Source organism: Mytilus trossulus, chromosome 14, assembly GCF_036588685.1.
Source record: "Mytilus trossulus isolate FHL-02 chromosome 14, PNRI_Mtr1.1.1.hap1, whole genome shotgun sequence".
Lineage (NCBI taxonomy): Eukaryota > Metazoa > Mollusca > Bivalvia > Mytilida > Mytilidae > Mytilus > Mytilus trossulus.
In genome coordinates this window covers 63054726-63074781 of record NC_086386.1, presented here as the reverse complement: position 1 = coordinate 63074781, position 20056 = coordinate 63054726, and the positions used below count along the sequence as shown (strand labels likewise).

Sequence of the window (20056 nt, the reverse complement as noted above, 5' to 3'; positions counted from 1 at the left end):
TATAGGTCCTTCAAACAAAATCGGTAGTAAACCATTTTTGGCCTCTTGCCAACCAGAATTTTTGGGCTGTCTGGTTGCTGGTTTTGCAATGTGTGAATGCATCCAAACTTGCGTCTGTAACATTGCACGGAGGATGTGTTGTAAAAAGGACGCCTCACATGGGGGTAATCTAACAAGATTCATAACTTTTGTTGTGGCAAATTTCACCCTTAACTTGTACAGGTCTTCATGTAAATCACTGAATTTCCTCTTCGGATCGTTTAACAAAGCAACAAATTTGCGTCCATCATGAATGGCGGATTCCTTATCTCCCGTTGAAAAACCTATTTGAAGGGATTGGAAATTGTCTGCACTTTTCTGCAAAAGTTTGTACATAGACTTCTTTCCGATACCAAAAAAAGAAGAAGTCGTATCGCATCCTGTGAGGGCATGTGTGGCTGGCAGTAAATTACAGATTTAGGGTTCAGGTTAGCGACATATATCGTGAACAGAGACACAGAGCACTAACACATTAGTGGCAGATGACTTTATAATCATATGACCTTTCTATCATTCGAAAAAGTATTGGCATCTGCATATACCGAATAAAGAATCATTCGTGTATCTGCTTCTTCTTGTGTGCTGTGTAAGTCAGTACAATTTGACAGGCCATCACAAGAAAATCTCTTGACAACTTCTGGGTTTTCAAAAACACCCACGAGAAACAATTCGGAACCTCACTCTAAAGGAGACAGTCCAAAATACCGTTCGCAATACTCACAAAGTAATCTGATAAGTTTGCAAAGGAACTTTTTCCAGTCCGGAATTGCTCTTCCTTCAATAACCGGATAAACCTTTTGAGCTCCAAATGACAAGGTTCGACGCAATCTTTCCGCTGCTTTGATCGTAGCGATCAAAAACATCAACCAGCATTTAAAAAACACGTCAGAAGCATTGTTACATTGTTTCGTAGCAGATCACCAAATGTGTTGCATTTCTTGACATCCATACATTGAATAATATCCATACCATCACGTATCAAAACTGTATTTGCTGTGTCATTGCTTGGAATGTTGAAGGAAGAGCAGATTTCCTCTTCAAGTAGGTGAATTATATCTGATTTGCAACACTTACGCATGGTACCATCATCGTGGAAAAGAGCTGAAGGTATTGAACCAATAGGATATGCCAAGATCTTGTCTGCTGTAACATCTTCTCGAACATTAGCCATGGCTAAAGCGAGACAAAATGTCATCTCTGGGTTTATATGGGCTTTCACAAAGACACCTGTTATACATTTGAGTTTTGAAGTCTTAGTCATATCCTCAAATGTCTTTAGTCGAAATAGGACTGTAGAAAGCACGGTTTTCACCTTCATTGAAGCAACCTTCGACAAAAGACTTGACCATTTGGTTGCCACGTTCAAGAGATTTTAGAAGAGAATGTTGAACGTCTTTTGAGGCTTGCATCCCTGTGGAAATATTGATCATGTGTTTTGGCTGATCGGTGATGTTAAATGGATCATATAGATTATATAGATTGTTTATATAGATTAGACCGTTAGTTTTCCCGTTTGAATGGTTTTACACGTCTAGTAATTTTGGGGCCCTTTATAGCTTGTTGTTCGGTGTGAACCTAGGCTCCGTGTTGAAGGCCGTACTTTAACCTATAATGGTTTAATTTTTAAATTGTTATTTGGATGGAGAGTTGTCTCATTGGCACTCACACCACATCTTCCTATATCCAGTCATGTTTGAATGCACATAACTAACCAAATCAGACACATTTTGTTCGTCCAGATTCATTGCTGTTGATTTGTTTTCTTCGTGCTCACCTTCTGTGTCGGTCGATAATCCAGAGCTTACTCTAATTTCAGCACTGATATGCGCAAGAATATGCCTTGTAAGCATCCATCGAAGTAATGCTGGTTTTTTTCTTGTCAATCCTACAATGCCGCCACAACCTTTGGAATCTTTAATGATATTTTTTTCTGTGGCCATATCACTCCAAATACCATTAAAGGTTCCAGGCTTTTGTCTGACTGCAAACTCACCTGACAAAAAGGAGGACATAACCGTTTCTGGTAAATTTAACATATTCAAAACGTAGGCTGGAGTCCAACTAGCATAGTTTGTCCGGTTAGTTATGAAGAAGTATGGCAACATTGCAGACACTGATTCAAATGTAAAAGCCACACGCCATCCCGTTCAGCTCTTATATTCTGTAACAATATTTCAACTGCACGAAGAAACATATCCCAAAATGCAAAGGTTGGTGATATACTACAATAATGTGTTCTGAATTCTTCAAACAAAGGTAAAATTTGTTCTTCAAAAACATTGAAGAACTCCTCAATATCTGCAGTGCTTTGTGGTGTGCTGGGGACAGCAAATGAGCTATGACAGTCAAGGAACACCTTCCACACATTTGGTTAGATCGTTTTCATACGGTTTTCATCCCTACACCAGTTAAAAAATGCCTGAAACAAAAGAACCAATAGAGCCTCATAGGCCAATGTTAATCCTCGATCACCACGATTAAACTGTTTACCAACTAGCATTTGATCAACTGTATTTGAAGCATAAATTCCAGAGTCTACAAGTAAGTCAGAGAGCCCAGCTGATGCCGATAACTTATCAACTGTTGCTATAAAACAGGAAAGCCGGTGAAACCCACCGAGTCATATTATATGGGAGTGAAAAACATCCGGCATAAACCATTTCACCTGTTGGGCGATAGCATATAATTGCTGATCAAAATTTTGTACAGCGTATTGTTGACCAGCACGATTTGACATATCTAAACATTGTTTCATGGTGGTATATACTGTTGCCATGTCGCTAGGTTTGGCGTCAATGACCGGAGCATAGGCTACAAACGTAAATTCATATTTTGATTCAGATAATCTTTCAAAATTTGTAGGAACCGGTCCAAATTCAATAAGGAATTAAAAATCCGGAAATTCAAAGAATTTCATAGCAATGTTTATAAATTGCTAAAAATATAGATATACTCATCCGAATTAGCTGAAGTTGGTCTCATAAGTTTAGAAAATGAAGTTTGATTACTTTTCACATACAAAACTTTGTAATATATCGATAAATTATGAATTACAAGCTTTGTAACCTCTCCGTTCAAATAAAAAAAAGAATATGCATTTTTCAAAGGGGATAAAAAAGATAAAAATAAGGTTCAATAGAACAAATTTTCATTTTATAATATACATGTGAAGTTACTCTCTTAATAAAATCCAAAATTAAGAGTTTGTGGATTATAAAAATGAAATCATGTTAAAAAATGTTTTTGGAATGCATTTGAAGTTGAAATCGAAAATTCATCTTCTTTTCACTCTCAAAAAAAATTGCACCGTACGAAATGTCTACGACCGGGCAAAAAAGTTAGATTAATGTATTGGCTTTGCAAAAATATAATTTTCAGCCTGCAGGTATGCCGGTCCATTAAACTCGTAAAATAAGCACCTTTTTCGTGATTTGTCACTCCACTAATATGACTATAGGTGATCTTTGCTGTGTAAATAAAAAAACTGTTAAACAGTAAATGAAATATAATTACACCTTAGAGATCTTCAAGTATTGATAAATGGTCCAATCATTTGAAAAGTTCCCAATAAGAACACGATGAAAAATAAAATATCATTAATTGTCAATCTTTATTTAGAATTAATTACTAGTCAATATTTGAAAACTCATTATATTTTGCATATAAAAACAGCCTGCAGCGTAATAACTTTTGTTGTGCTTGTCATAAGAAAATGTGAATTTAAAATCTATTTCGTTAATCTGATTTGCCACTAGGATATCATTAATAATATTGTTTTATCATATAAATCAGATCCTCGTGAGTATACATGGAGTATTTGAAATTGGACGTTTAATAGGCAATCAGACATTGTTATTAATTAAATCAAGAAAACATTAGCATTCATCTTTCTTTATCAGCTGGTACTAAATACCATCGTTTTATTTGCCGAATATATGAACACTCTAGTATATATTGTTGTAGTTATATTAGAATTATACACGAACAGACAACAAGACAGTACAACACATAATATAAAGATAAAAGTTAAATGCATATTTCTTCGAAGAACTTAAAGTGTTTTTGCTTTTCTTGTATGTCGAATTTCCTGGAAACAAGCACGGAAATATTCTTTATAAAGCACAAAAATGTCAGTATTCACCTCAGAAACTAACAAAATCTTTAAAAAGATTTATCAAGAAGGGATATAGTTCGCCACTTTGAGTTATATTACATATTTCGTAGTATCAGTCTTTATTGGTGAGGAAAGCTGGAAAAACGATATTTTTCAGGAACACTGACATTACTTTTTGTGCTGACATGAATTGTCATTGATATGGTTACATTTATAAATTTACTGTTTACAAAGTTTTGAATTTTTTGAAATACTAAGGCTTTTCTACCTCAGGCATAGATTAACTTAGCTGTATTTGGCAAAACTTATTGGAATTTTGGTTCTCAATGCTCTTGAATTTCGTACTTATTTTGGCATTTTAAACTTTTTTGGATTCGAGCGTCACTGATGAGTCTTCAATAGACGAAACGTGCGTCAGGCATATATACTAAATTTAGTCCTGGTATCTATGATGAGTTTATTTAACTGAAAAAATACACATTTCTGTTTAGGGGCCAGCTGAAGCACGCTCCAGGATGTTGGGTTTTCTAGCTAGTTACTATGTATACCGGGTATACTCACATGTTCCACACACTATTAAAAAGGCGCGTTGTATAAAATCACATGTTCCGTCTGCATCCACCATGGCCTCATACAAATTACTCATCAGGTTAAAATAAAATCAGGTTCTGACGTGTCTTTTCATAACACAACACTACCATAGTTTGAAGGTTTTTCGCTCACTATACTATGCTGCAATTTAAATAAAAAGAGTTGTATAGCAAGAGTTTACAGAATGATAGAAAGCAGAAACATAATGTTAAAATGTAAAGTCATTTTGATATAGCAAAATGAACAGAAGTTGGAATGAACGTTCAGTAAACATAAAACTTATTAAAATAATAGTTATGCATATAATCATTGTTATTTTATATCTTTTATAAAGTTGACTTAATTTGATTTGAAATAAAAGTTGCTGTTACAGTCAACTGACGGAAATGTTATTCAAAACTCACAAATCAAATTTGAATTTACACAAGAAAGACAAAAAGATAATAGTGATCGCATGCACTCTAAGATGGATGTGACCAATCCTGTCAACCGGATAATGCAAGTGTCACTTGAAGTAAAACCAACATTCAATCAATGTGAGATGTATATCAGGGGACGTTATCCATTCGATGTATCAGTTTGAAATATTTGTCACAAGAGTTTAGGACATCGGTCAATCAATCAACCCAATTATGTCATCAAAGGTTGAGTGACTTCCTTCACAACTCCATATTGTGAATAACCGTTTCCAATGGGTTGAATTGTATGATTATACGGTTTCAATTGACACAATATGTGTTCCGTCAGTGTCAAGAAATCCTAGCTCACGTTTCCGTATTCTACATACGAATATCATTTGTGGATTCATAATGTTTCATTGAATACCACGTTACGTAGGTTTCGTGGGTACAGGTGAACCACGAATTCAAATGTTCGACGAATCAACAATCTATATGCTTTGTTTAAAGAGATTGGCCAAACCTCGAAAATGAAAATTTTCCTCAATCCACGTGAATTGATATCCATGAAAACTAATGAATCTTCAGTACTGTATACATGGTATATGATCTTAATAATGTGTTTAACTGGCCTGTGTAGATTAAACTATGGTCAGGTAGTGAACGGTGGAGTAAATTATCAATTTATTTGGGTATAATTGTATAAGAAGAATTTCAACGGAGGCAATTTCATAGTTTTCCACCGTTTGTAGAAGTCCAAAGTATACATGTGATTTACTGATTCCATACCTGCCTGCTGATTGAATTGGTTACATTTTATTTGTATTTTTTTTGTATTTGTTTGTTATTTCGTCTTGAAATATTTTAAGCATCCCTTGTTTTGTGTCTTACTTCGAATAGGATTAGTAATAAGTTTCAAGGTAAATAGTCTCGAGATGTTTCCTTGAACTGTTTATTGCGTTTGTTTTCTCGGATAAGAATGGACTATATAATGATGTGAAGTAATGAACAAATTGATACTGATTAGAAATCAACCACTTGTATTGGTTCCATAAGATTCGAAGTAAGAGCTTTAATTTGAAAACAAAAACACTGCATTGATTTTAAATCCCCCGAATTAGCAAATCAGATTAAAAAGAAAATATGTTATTATCAGTTTAACCAAAGACATTGATTACATCCGTTTATTGACGAAGGTCGTTCGATGACCTGCAGTTATCTTTTGCATTATATTTCCCTTCTTTGGCATACCATCTCATTTTATCGATGTCCTCATCGTAGTAAAACATGTTTAAAGACATTGTATGTTCATATATATAAAGACTAATTAAATGTGTTGGCAAAATGAAAGAAATGTTGATCTGTATTGTATAAATATGCTGAGCTTGCAAGTGAACTGAACTGAACAATGAAGTGAACTAGTAATCAGGTGAAGACCAAATGTTGTCCAGGTGATTGTACACGATCGTCATTTATAGTGTTTTTTTTTTTACATGGATTGACTACTCTTGGTTTTTCTAATCATATCTAATCCCAATTCAAACATATAATTCCTGCTTAAATCATCATTATGAAATATTAAACCACAAATATTTTTGACAATAATGTCTTTAATGAAATGTTTTGCTGTCGATAGCTTTAAAAGTATTAATTGTCGGAACACGTATCAGACATGGCTTATTAGTCTTTCTAAATACTATCAGACAGGCAATAGCACAATCTTGGCATCCATTTTAATTAACTCTATTTATTGTCACTCATCACCATGATCACTAAGATTTGCAATGAAGAAAAAGATGAAATTGAAATTATGTATGGCAAACATGCCGTGACAATACTGCTTATGAAGAGGACAGGAGAGGGATCTGAAATCACTACAAACATGTTCCTTAGTTTTTGCTGTAGACTTGCTAGTTTTGGTGTATTTTATAGCCAGGAGTAGATTACCTTAGCCCTTTTTGGCACACCTTATCGGAAATTTCTGTACTCAATGCTCTTCAACTTTGCAATTGTTTTGACTTTTTTTTATCTGTGTGTCACTGATGATTCTTTGGTAGTCGCAACGTGCATCTGGCGTATCAAATAAAATCCTGGTACCTTTGATAAATAATTATACATGTTATAGCGTATAACAAATGGCAAGGGAACCAAAAAAAAAACATGATAACGAACAACTAAAAAGCTGTTGTCGGTGTAAAATTGACGATACCATCACAGTAAAAACGACATAAACAACGCTTATTCAACAAAGGTACTTTCGATGTGTTATGTTTAGTCTTATTCCATTTTTAAATCACATGTTTTATGTTTAGTCTGATTTCATTAGTAATTTCATCTTTTTATGTTTAGTTTTACTCAATTTGTAAATGCAATGATTACCTTGACATTAATAGATGCTTAAACATGTGTAAACCAGTAATATTATGTCTTAAATATGTTTATAAGTTTGCTTGTCATGTTTGGGATTTTTGTCAGATTTTCGAAATCTCTGGTTTTATCCATTTGAACGAATTGAAAAAATTGCCCATGAACCCCACTTTTCTTTTTATAAATCTTTTCCATGTATAATTATTAGCCATTTGTTAATGTCTTATTAAATTTTATTTATATTTAATAGTTATTGAGAACTTTAACTTTCAATGATAAAGCTATGAAAATTCAAGAGAGAACATTTTTTCGCCAAAATTCCGATGGCTAATATTTCGAAGATGAGCACATTGACCTCTACATTTGTTTTGATTTTGTGATTTCTTAATCAATATATACTTGTTTTATGGAAAGTTATTTATTTTGAAACTGAGCAGCAAACATTCTTAATAGTTATCAAAGGTACCAGGATTATAATTTAGTACGCCAGACGCGCGTTTCGTCTACATAAGACTCATCAGTGACGCTCATATCAAAATAGTTATAACCCGAACAAATACAAAGTTGAAGAGCATTGACAATCGAAAATTCCAAATAAGTTGTGCCAAATACGGCTAAGGTATTAAGTATGTATTCTTTTTCAACCATGGCGTTTATTTTGGACCTCCGGTATCTTTAGCCAAATAGGAGAAATTGTTTTTTTAGTGTTCGTCACTTTTTTTTCTTGGTATACTTGGATATATATTTAAACATTAAGTTATGTGTGAATTTTAACAAATACACTCGATGTTTTATCTGGGTTCATACACATACGTCTATCGATTCGATCGGGGAGGAAATATAGAGTCAAATAAGAACTACTCGAACAGTGTAAGGTGATTAAATAGGTACTATATATATATATATACATGTCAGAGAAAAAAAAACAATTTGATCAATGCAGAGTAAAACCCTAAATTCAGTAAAATCCGATTTCACTCAGAAAAAAAACCCTGTTAAAACAATAACATATTCGTGCAGGATCTATTAATGGATACGCTAAATGAATCCGTTTTCAATGTTTCATTCATCTTTACGTCATTTGTGTTTACAATATAACAACATTTATGATAAAAAAGATAAAGCATAGGGATATGTTAGTTGACAATATCAATCAGTAAAGATAAACTGAACTCTTCCTTTTCTATTATAGCTGATGACGTTATTCTTGGTAATCTTTGTCGATTTATTGCCTGACGTGTAACTTTAATTTTTGCATTGTCATTATTACATCAATTTATAAGGTTTGTTTTCATTTTGAAGAGATACATATATAGATATTGTATTTAAATTTCAGGCCTAAATGTCGCTTTTTGAGTATGAAATGACAGTATCTTGTAGACACAAGCTTACGGAGAATTATTAAAGGAAAGTTTGTAGCAGCTTAAGTTATGACATTAGTTCTGTTGTTTTTAAGTAAACCTCCTAATAGTTTGGTTCACATCGGATAACATAGACATTTTTAACGGTAATATATCAGAGAAATCGCAAGAATGTTTTACATGTATGGTCTGCAGAAGAGAAAAAAGAGACATACTTTAAAAGTCTATTATCCGCTTTAAGTTGCCCTGACATAACAACATATAAAACTATTCAAACGAGAAAAAAACATTTCGATTTGCAAAAATAAATTTAAAAACGAAATAACGACACCTGCCGAAAACAACTGAATTGCAGGTCATGTCTCCGGTAAGCCAAAACATAAAATAAGATTGTAAGGTTAAACATGATCTCTTTTCCCTTTGTCATCAAGCTTGCATTGGTAAGCAATGAAGTAGTACAACACAACAGTATTCAATAAAGTGAGGACAAATGTTCAGATCTCGTACTTAGTGATTAGAAAAATTGTAAAGACGTTTTCGTCCAATGACATTATCATGTAGGCTTCAAATTTTATTAATATTTTTATTTTAAAGTTACGAAATGTAATTATTTCGTGTAATCAACGGGATGGGTGGTGTAATAGTACCTCATGCATAAGAATTTGTCATTAAGGCTTTTTTAATGGTTTTTTTTCTAAAGGCTCGGGGCAATGAACACAGCAATATTTAAAATGACCTTAAGAATACAAAAGAGTGGCAGAAAAACAGTCTGGAGGTAAGCAATAAAAACATGAGTTATCTCCAAATTACCCAATGTTTTACAATACAATGTTCATATGTAAGATGAACGTATTATAGCAACACGAACAGTTCAGTTTATTATTTATATAGTAATAACCTTTACAGAGTAAATTCATGTATTGCAATACAAATCACAAATTTTTACAAGTAATAATAAAATTGATTTCATATGAAATATTCAATTATGAAATTGACAATGCTTCATGTTAGGTTGGTCCCCTCCGTAAAACATTCAGTATGCCTTCGGAATATACAAATATTAACGGTCGGTATGAGCTAATGATGGCCTTGAACTTGAACGTTTCGGTTCCCGGTTTGACGACGTCCACATACGGTACCAGTTGAAATGGCGTTAAACGTCAGACTGAAGTAATTTCTTGATCAGTTCGTGGAAACATCCCAAACTCATGAAGTCTTGATTTTATAACAGGGGGAAACATAACTATATTGAAGCAAATGCTTTTTATCGGGCATCGGCAAAATAGCAAATATGATATTTGACCATCTCTGATTAATGTAACTGAGCAAATTCTTTAGAAATCTATTTACATGTTAAATCAATCATCCTTAATCAGAACGATAGTTGTATGCATTGTGAGTGTATGCGAGTGGGAGAGAAAGGCTTTTTTATTTTTACTTTATGTGATTACATGCTTGTTATGAGCCCTATGATTAGGAAATAAAATATCTTTATATTTATCTTTTATCTATTGCATCATTATAAATTTGAGAAATATATATATATATATATATACAATATGACATAGACAACCGCATAGCTCCAAAAATATTGCTTTTGAAATAATAGCTAGTTATTTGAATTGCATACCATATCTTTAAATAAAATAGGTTTCAACTTGGCTTCCCCTTACCAGGGATTTGCTATTCTAACGGGACTTGTCTCTATTAGTTTTAATTAATTTTATTATTATCATGTATACATAAAATGTCCCCGGGCTCTGCTAACTTATATTCTATTTTTCCAGCGCCGGCAAAATGACACTAAATTAATGGTGCCAGTAAAATAGCCCGGCATTTCTATAGAAATAGGTTATTTTGCCGGTTTGAACTAAGATATTTCACACAGTGCCGGCAAAATAGTAACTGCCTTTTATTTAACAACAAAGAAATATAGATTACATGTCGACTGCTTTCCGCATTCAATAATTTTCGTGAAATGTACGAGCTTATCATAGATAGCCGATTGAGCGACGATATTATTTATAGGTAAAAAAATTAGGGGGTTAGGAGGGGTCCTGATCCCTAAACCCGGGCTTAAAAACATGAAATCCCGAGGTCCCGAATTTAAATAAATTAAAACCTGACATCCCGAAATTCGCGAAAAAGAAATCCCGGATCCCGAAATCCTGAGCTTAAAAAAAACGATCCCGATAAGGCCTCCTATCCCTTCCTCATAAATCTCATAAATGCTGAAAACAAAATTATTGGTGGTACACCATCAGGCTGTTGTTTGATATACATGAGTGGGGGGCTAAATCGCTGTTATTTTGAAACTCTCTCCCTTTAAGCTTTCATTTCTTGAATGACACATTCCAAGCCCCCCCCCCCTTTCCCCTCTTCCATTTTTTTAATCCTACATCCCCACTTTTATCTATCCCTGTCCGGTAAACATAAAAACAGTTTTGCTATAATTATGTACTGACCATGACTATTTGATTAATCCTTTTAGGGATTTTTTTTATTCATATTTTTACAGAATTGACAGAATTGACCATGTCTGTTCCTAGTATTAAGATAAGTATAAAAAAAACTATGCCCTCCTTTCAACTGGTGTATTGTAGGGTTTTTTGTCCCCAAATTTTTAAATTATGAAGCCTATTCCTGATTTGAAGCATCTCACCTGGACTATTATAAAGTACATGCAATTCTTTCAACTTCCAAACTTTTTTACAGTGCTTTATTTTTTTGTATGCTATAAATCAATAAACATTTACAGTAATGACATTAGCGCATGATACGCCCGTCACATTTTCACAGAATAAGTTTAATTACTTCTCAATGTGATATTTGAAATTCATGAAAATCAAACAGGAGATTACATTAATAGATATAAACAATTCACCAAAATTTCATAACATTTGCTAACGCATATTGTTGAGTTAATGTCTGAAAACTGGAAAATTCCACCTTTTTTTAAGTGAATAAAGCCCCATAACTCAGAAATGTAAAATCTAAAATTTATAAAATCATAAACATCAACAGATATAAACTATTCACCAAAGTTTCTAGTCCGAGATTACTCTGACGTCCAACGGCTGTTTTGCCAAACAAGCTTGGGACGTGGGATCACGTCTTGCAGAGTAATCTCGGACAACAAAGTTTCATGAGAACTGGTGAAAGCATTTTTCAGTTTTTGTCCGAATCTAGAGAAATCCTCTTTTCTGACAAATATATGACTCTGTAACTCAGAAACGTGAAATCTAAAATTTATAAAAATCAAAAATGAGCTCTTGTCAATAGATATAAACAATTCACCAAAATTTCGCAATGAAAAATAAAGTCAACTGGGAAAAGTAAAAATCTATTTATCAAATAAAACAAAAAGGAGCTCACGTCAATAGATATAAACAAAGTGCTATGCAAATTGATAAATGGGTTTTAAAGTTAATGTCCAACATGTTAACGACGGACGGACAGACCGTCAACTGTATACCACAATATGTTCCGTAAACGGGCATATACAAATTATCTTGATTCTTAATGTCTTTTCTGTGGTCACCATAACTAGTTGAAAAGATATTAAAAGGTGAAGCTTTATCTTAATACAGGAAATAAAATACTATAGTACCCGCCTTAAAACAATTACCCTCAAACTCAATCCCAGCCTTAAGTTCTCTTTGTAGTACAATATTTAAGATAGATATTCTTAAACACAAGTTACTGTCTGGAAACTACAAAAATGCCGGTCTTTGGCACTGGATTCCTGTATGTTTTGAGCAATTACCTTTAAACTCAATCCCAGCCTTACATTTGTGATATGGAACTTTGTGGTCAAGGTCACATGAAACCTGCCAACGGTCAGGTCTGCCTTTCAATCATTTCACAAATCAAATACAGTTTACCTATTGCCTACAGTATCAAAGTGATCTGAAATGAAGTTGAGGTCAGGTAAACCCTGTCTGATAGGCATGTAGACATTGCAACGAACTAATATACCAAATAGTAAACATATTACTCATAATCATGGAAATTCACACAACAAAAATTGAAATGAGCCAGACGTCACATCTTGATTCGACTGCAGATGTTGAACCTTGAAGGCTGAACAATATTTGACAAAACGTTCAAGCTTGGTACAGCTTTGTATTTCGATTGTGATTAAAATTTGACGCAGTAAAGGTTCCCGAAACCGAATGAATGTGGTATATGCATGTAAAACCAGATGATCCGCAGGGCGCAGCTTTATACGACCGCAGAGGTTGAACCCTGAACGGTTGGGGCAAGTATGGACACAACATTCAAGCTGGATTCAGCTCTAAATTTGGATTGTGATTAAATAGTTGACACAGCATAGGTTTCTGACACAGAATGAATGTGTTCTAATGAAGTTAACATTTTGTTTTCTCTTACAGCAATTTATTATGCTGTTGAATATTAATCCTCTTAAAAAAATGTTTGAAGAAATTTTCTTTTTATTTATGAAATTTCAAATAAGAAAATTGAACCCATTTTTTTTAATCACATCCCCCTTTCCCTTATTCCAAAACTAATCTCAATTAAAATTTCTAATGGAGTTTGCAACAATAACTACTCATTTTAAATACATCATAAAATATTAAGATGTAAAAAAACTGCTTGTTATCACTGAATGGTAAAGATTATTTTAATTTATCAGTTGGTAGTAAAAAGTGAATATACATTGTATATTGTATATAACAAAGATTTAAGTTGATTCTGGACAAAGAAAGATAACTCCAATTAAAAAAAAAATCTTGCTATTGCACAATATTGTGCAATTAGATATTTCTTGCTTACTATTCTGGACAAAGAAAGATAACTCTAATTAAAAAAAAATGCTATTTCACAATATTGTGTAATTAGATATTTCTTGCCATTGTGCAATACTGTGCAATTGAAAAGACTTGCTATTGCACAATACTTAATATAATAATTTTAGATCCTGATTTGGACCAACTTGAAAACTGGGCCCATAATCAAAAATCTAAGTACATGTTTGGATTCAGCATATCAAAGAACCCCAAGATTTCAATTTTTGTTAAAATCAAACTAAGTTTAATTTTGGACCTTTTGGACTTTAATGTAGACCAATTTGAAAACAAGACAAAAAATGAAGAATCTACATACACAGTTAGATTTTGCATATCAAAGAACCCCATTTATTCAATTTTTGATGAAATCAAACAAAGTTTAATTTTGGACCCCGATTTGGACCAACTTGAAAACTGGGCCAATAATCCAGAATCTAAGTACATTTTTAGATTCAGCATATCAAAGAACCCAACCGATTCATTTTTTGTCAAAATCAAACTTATTTTAATTTTGGACCCTTTGGACCTTAATGTAGACCAATTTGAAAACGGGACCAAAAGTTAAGAATCTACATACACAGTTAGATTCGGCATCTCAAAGAACCCCAATTATTCAATTTTGATGAAATCAAACAAAGTTTAATTTTGGACCCTTTGGGCCCCTTATTCCTAAACTGTTGGGACCAAAACTCCGAAAATCAATACCAACCTTCCTTTTATGGTCATAAACCTTGTGTTTAAATTTCATAGATTTCTATTTACTTAAACTAACGTTATGGTGCGAAAACCAAGAAAAATGCTTTTGTGGGTCCCTTTTTGGCCCCTTATTCCTAAACTGTTGGGACCTTAACTCTCAAAATCAATACCAACCTTCCTTTTGTGGTCATAAACATTGTGTTTAAATTTCATTGATTTCTATTTACTTAAAGTAAAGTTATTGTGCGAAAACCAAGAATAATGCTTATTTGGGCCCTTTTTTTTGGCCCCTAATTCCTAAAATGTTGAAACCAAAACTCCCAAAATCAATCCTAACCTTTCTTTTGTCGTCATAAACCTTGTGTCAACATTTCATAGATTTCTATTAACTTAAACTACAGTTATAGTGCGAAACCCAAGAAAATGCTTACTTGGGCCCTTTTTGGTCCCTAATTCCTAAAAAGTTGGGACCAAAACTCCCAAAATCAATTCCAACCTTTCTTTTGTGGTAATAAACCTTGTGTTAAAATTTCATAGATTTCTATTCACTTTTACCAAAGTTAGAGTGCGAAAACTTAAAGTATTCGGACGCCGACAACGACGACGACGCCAACGTGATAGCAATATATGACGAAATTTTTTTCAAATTTTGCGGTCGTATAAAAATTAGACATATACCTACATTTGCATTAGGGTCCAGTATCCAAAATCTAAATGTTTGGGTAGATTCAGCATTTTAAACCACCACCAAAACATATATTTTTTTAACTAATTTTTTACTCTTCAGACCTTAATATGAGCCAATTTGAAAACCATGACAGACCAAAAGTCAAAATTCCAAGTACACTGTTAAATCCAGCATATCAAAGAAACTAACAAATTTCAATTTATGTTGAAACCAAACAAAACTATATTTTAGACCTGAAATGACAAAACATTTCAGGGCCTTTCATAACTGACAATGAAGTATGGGCATTACTCATTCTTGAAGGCTGTACAGTAACCAATAGTTGTTGATTTCTGTGATTTCTCTTGTGGAGAGTTGTCTCATCAACAATTATACCACATCATCTTTTTTACATTCAATGTGGACGAACTTCCAAAAGGACTCAAACAGTTTCATTTTGGACCCTTTGAACCTTAATATGAACCAATTTTAAAAATTAGACACAAAATGAAAATTCTGAATACACAGTTATATACATGTACAGTACATCAACCAAACTAAAATATTCAATATTTGTTGTAATCAAGCAAAATTAAAATTAGGATCTAAAATAAGCTCAATATGGACCAAATTCAAAAAGGACTAAAAAATTAGAAATAGTGTGTACTCTGTTAGTTTTGGCTAATCAAAGAGACTAAATAATATTTTTTTTAATGAATTCAAACAAAGTTTTTAATTTTGGACCCTTTAGACCTCAATGTTGACCAATGTAAAGACGGGACCCAAAAATCCAAAATAGCAATATAGTTTGATTCAGCATACAAAAAGACCCCACAATTTGAAGACATTGAATTAAACCTCATTGAAACAATAACGTTTGTATAAATTGCTTGATTCTTAAAATACATTCTACTTTTGCCCAAACAAACGAGAGACTACTATATTGGACTAATGTCAACAACAGGGCACTATTAATCAATATTTACTGTCGCATAAACATTATAGAAGATATACAATCAATTTATGAAATAATAAGTTGTAGAAAAGTAGAGACAATAACCTCTTTATGGGCAGCAATAAACTCAGTAAATTAATATAGATTTTAATTCTTAAATTCATTATTTTTTAGAAACACATTTATGGAACACAACCGGATCTTTTCTACGAAAAAAATAATATTATTTTATCCCAGTGTTTCAGTTCACATTTTGACAAAATCCATCCATATATATCTGCAAAAAACAAAATTTTGCACAAATTATGACACCTTAAGTTGTATTGTCTGACTTCACGTTAGTCTTTTGTTCATTATTTCACATCTCTCATAACATCTTGGTCGTTTTAAACCATCAGTTCACTTGTTTATCATTGTTCCTGAAAGAAAAAAGAACATATTATTGTACATGTATATATAATAAATGAAAGTGAAATAAAGGTAAATAATTAGATTGACTTATTCGATCCACAAAAAAAATCATTCTTATACAAGTAAAATCGAAAACTAGTTTATTTTTTTTAACTTTACAAGTTTATACACGATATCATGTATATAAATACTTGTACATACTTCTATATATGAGTTAGACTGAAATGGGTGATCTTAAATCACTGATTCAAGTAACATTTTGTCCAGAAATGTTGGAAGTAAGAGTTGTCTTTCTTTAATAATCAACAATTTTAAAAGTACTAGTAGTAGACAGTAGTATAAATAAAACACTAGACTAAGTGATTTAATTTTATTGTACTTTAAATATACTGTACAATATTTATGAACCAGGGACTAACTATGTTCATATATGAAATCCCATTTAGTTTATTTAAAATCACCTCAGTAAATAGTTTCTGGTGTTTTCTTTCATTATCAGGTATGGAATGTCAGACCTTTTTACTAGGGTCATCCCTCTGACATACATGTAAGAAAGCTAGTCCTACTGTACCTAGGCCCTCTCGTGTCAAATACTGGTAGACCATTTCTGAAAGACAATTCAACTATTAACATTGATTTCAAAAATTCAGATAACACAAATTCAAAGTGAGGTCAATAAATAGTTTCTTAATCAAAGCAAGTTTTAGATCTATTGAATATAAACAAATTTCAAGACCAGCTTTCTTTCAAATTCCCTCATGAGATTTGTTGACCTGAATTTTCATACACTATTATATAAACCATGGTATTTAAAACAGATATTCAAATGATTTAAACATGTTAAAAGGATGTTTAAGCTTAAACAATATACATGTAATTATTACTATTAGATTAAATCTACATTGTTAGAGGAGGATGACCATTATCAGGATTCTCATTACATATTTTTTTTTTACATGGTGAGTCAAGCAGTAAAAAGATGAAATTTTCTTGATACACTTTACATATGAAAGCTCACTAAAAATTTTGCAAGTACATGTACAATGTACATGATCTATGAATATTACTGAAACATACATGATGATCATCTGATGAGTTGAGCCTTTTCAACTAATTTTTAGGGTTGAAAACCAATGTGCACATCATCTACATGTAAACAGACAATTTTTCTACATACTGTTTCAGTGTTTGTTTTATTTAATTTTCAGTTGCAGATCCAAAAAATTTCAGAAAAGAGGATGGGGGGGGGGGGCACACTGACTGCCCAAGAGGGGCTATTCAAGTAATGCTTCAGTGATTCCCTATATTTTTTCAGGCATAAGGAAATAAGGAATGGACCAACCACCTGAAAAACCCTCCAACTACGCCTCTGAGTTTGACAAGCTTTAAATGAATGATATTTTCTATGTTTTAAATCATATTAATGTGAAAGTTGAGGTCTATTTCTGTATATATACATTTTTTATTGTCAGTGGCGGATCCAGAACTTTTCATAAGGGGGGGGGCCTGCTCCAGTCATGCTTCAGTGATTCCCTATATAATCCACCAAATTTTTCTCACGAAAAGGGGGGGGCGGTCCCACTGCCCCCTGGAACCGCCTATGATTGTACCCTTTAAAGAGATTTGTCTCATTGGCTGTCATACCACATGTTGTTTTTACAAAGATAAATTACATTAAATTAAAAAGGCCAAAAATTTAACTGACAGGAAAATGTTAACAATTACAAACAATGTACATGTTCCATAGGGATACATATTTTGCCTTGCAAAAGTCTGCCTTGAGTCACTAGCCCAATGTCTGAGTCTGTAACATGTTAATTATTGATAGATACAAATTTAGTAAAATAATTTTTGAGGGTCTTATGAAGGAAAAATGTAGAAATTTCTGGTGGCTGTGCTGAAAGCATTAATATGTGCCCAAATGAGGAAATTTCTGATGGCCGTGCTGTAAGCATTAATATCCCTGATGTGCCCCACTGTTTAAGGGTTTGTATGACCGAATGATTTATTGTCTGACATTTTGAGGAACACACAAAGTTTGTGATACATTGCTGAAAGGCTTCAAAGCAAAAAAAAATATAAAAGCCTTTCAATACCTCATAATTATTTGGACTAACAACAAGCGTCATCGGATACAGACAGCCTGAGAACCTTTACTAAATTTATCAATATGTTTTTTTTATATTAGGCTTGTACATTTGTACTTCTTTCCAAAATTTCACTTGATGTAGCTGTATATACATGTATGCCTCTATATAAATATGACAACCCCCTTTTTTTTTGGAGGGGGTTACCATAACATAACGAATCCGGGTCCACTATAAACCGATGTCTTTGAGTTGTAGACATGTTTTGAGGATCACTGCTTCTCAAATTGCTTCTGTGTACGCCTTTTTGAGCCCCCTGCCTCAGGTTTCATCATAAAAACACAGCTTGTACAAATCTTTCTTTGTGAAAATAGAGGAAATTACTGATTTTTTTCGTCAATGCCGACAAAAAAACGAGCAGTATGTTTATATTTTACTTAGAAAGCTTGCAAAAGCTTGCAAAGTTATTTTTAACAAATTTTTGGGCTAAAGTTGTGAGTTTGACACAAAAAGAAGGGCCTAGCGGACACTTCAAAAGCTTGCCCATCTGTGGGCGATTAATAATTGTTCAAAAAAATTATACCACACGAATCGGGTGAGTTTTGGCTATCTTACTTTCAATTTGGGCAACTTGAAATTACTCCACTCACCTGTATCGTGGCTTTCTGTAACCCACTACCATCTTCGAAGCGGCAAAGAGGAACAACAATGCGTAACTGCGCATGCTCGAGATCGTTCATTTCAAATAGTAAAATTAGCCCATACCGGACGGTATTGTCAAGAATTTCAATAACGGCCGGGAAACATTGAAGAACTCCTCAATATCTGCAGTGCTTTGTGGTGTGCTGGGGACAGCAAATGAGCTATGACAGTCAAGGAACACCTTCCACACATTTGGTTAGATCGTTTTCATACGGTTTTCATCCCTACACCAGTTAAAAAATGCCTGAAACAAAAGAACCAATAGAGCCTCATAGGCCAATGTTAATCCTCGAACACCACGATTAAACTGTTTACCAACTAGCATTTGATCAACTGTATTTGAAGCATAAATTCCAGAGTCTACAAGTAAGTCAGAGAGCCCAGCTGATGCCGATAACTTATCAACTGTTGCTATAAAACAGGAAAGCCGGTGAAACCCACCGAGTCATATTATATGGGAGTGAAAAACATCCGGCATAAACCATTTCACCTGTTGGGCGATAGCATATAATTGCTGATCAAAATTTTGTACAGCGTATTGTTGACCAGCACGATTTGACATATCTAAACATTGTTTCATGGTGGTATATACTGTTGCCATGTCGCTAGGTTTGGCGTCAATGACCGGAGCATAGGCTACAAACGTAAATTCATATTTTGATTCAGATAATCTTTCAAAATTTGTAGGAACCGGTCTAAATTCAATAAGGAATTAAAAATCCGGAAATTCAAAGAATTTCATAGCAATGTTTATAAATTGCTAAAAATATAGATATACTCATCCGAATTAGCTGAAGTTGGTCTCATAAGTTTAGAAAATGAAGTTTGATTTTTTTTCACATAAAAAACTTTGTAAT

At 33.2% G+C, this 20056-nt stretch overlaps 1 long non-coding RNA gene across 1 annotated transcript; it reads right to left on the bottom strand.

Annotated features, from left to right (window-relative positions):
* Positions 1-16130: 16130 nt before the first annotated feature.
* LOC134696505 (uncharacterized) lies at positions 16131-19287 on the bottom strand. The gene is made up of 3 exons (XR_010102963.1): positions 19148-19287; positions 16872-17017; positions 16131-16418 (listed from the first exon to the last, which is right to left on the bottom strand). It is a non-coding gene; the product is annotated as an uncharacterized LOC134696505 (long non-coding RNA).
* Positions 19288-20056: the final 769 nt, after the last annotated feature.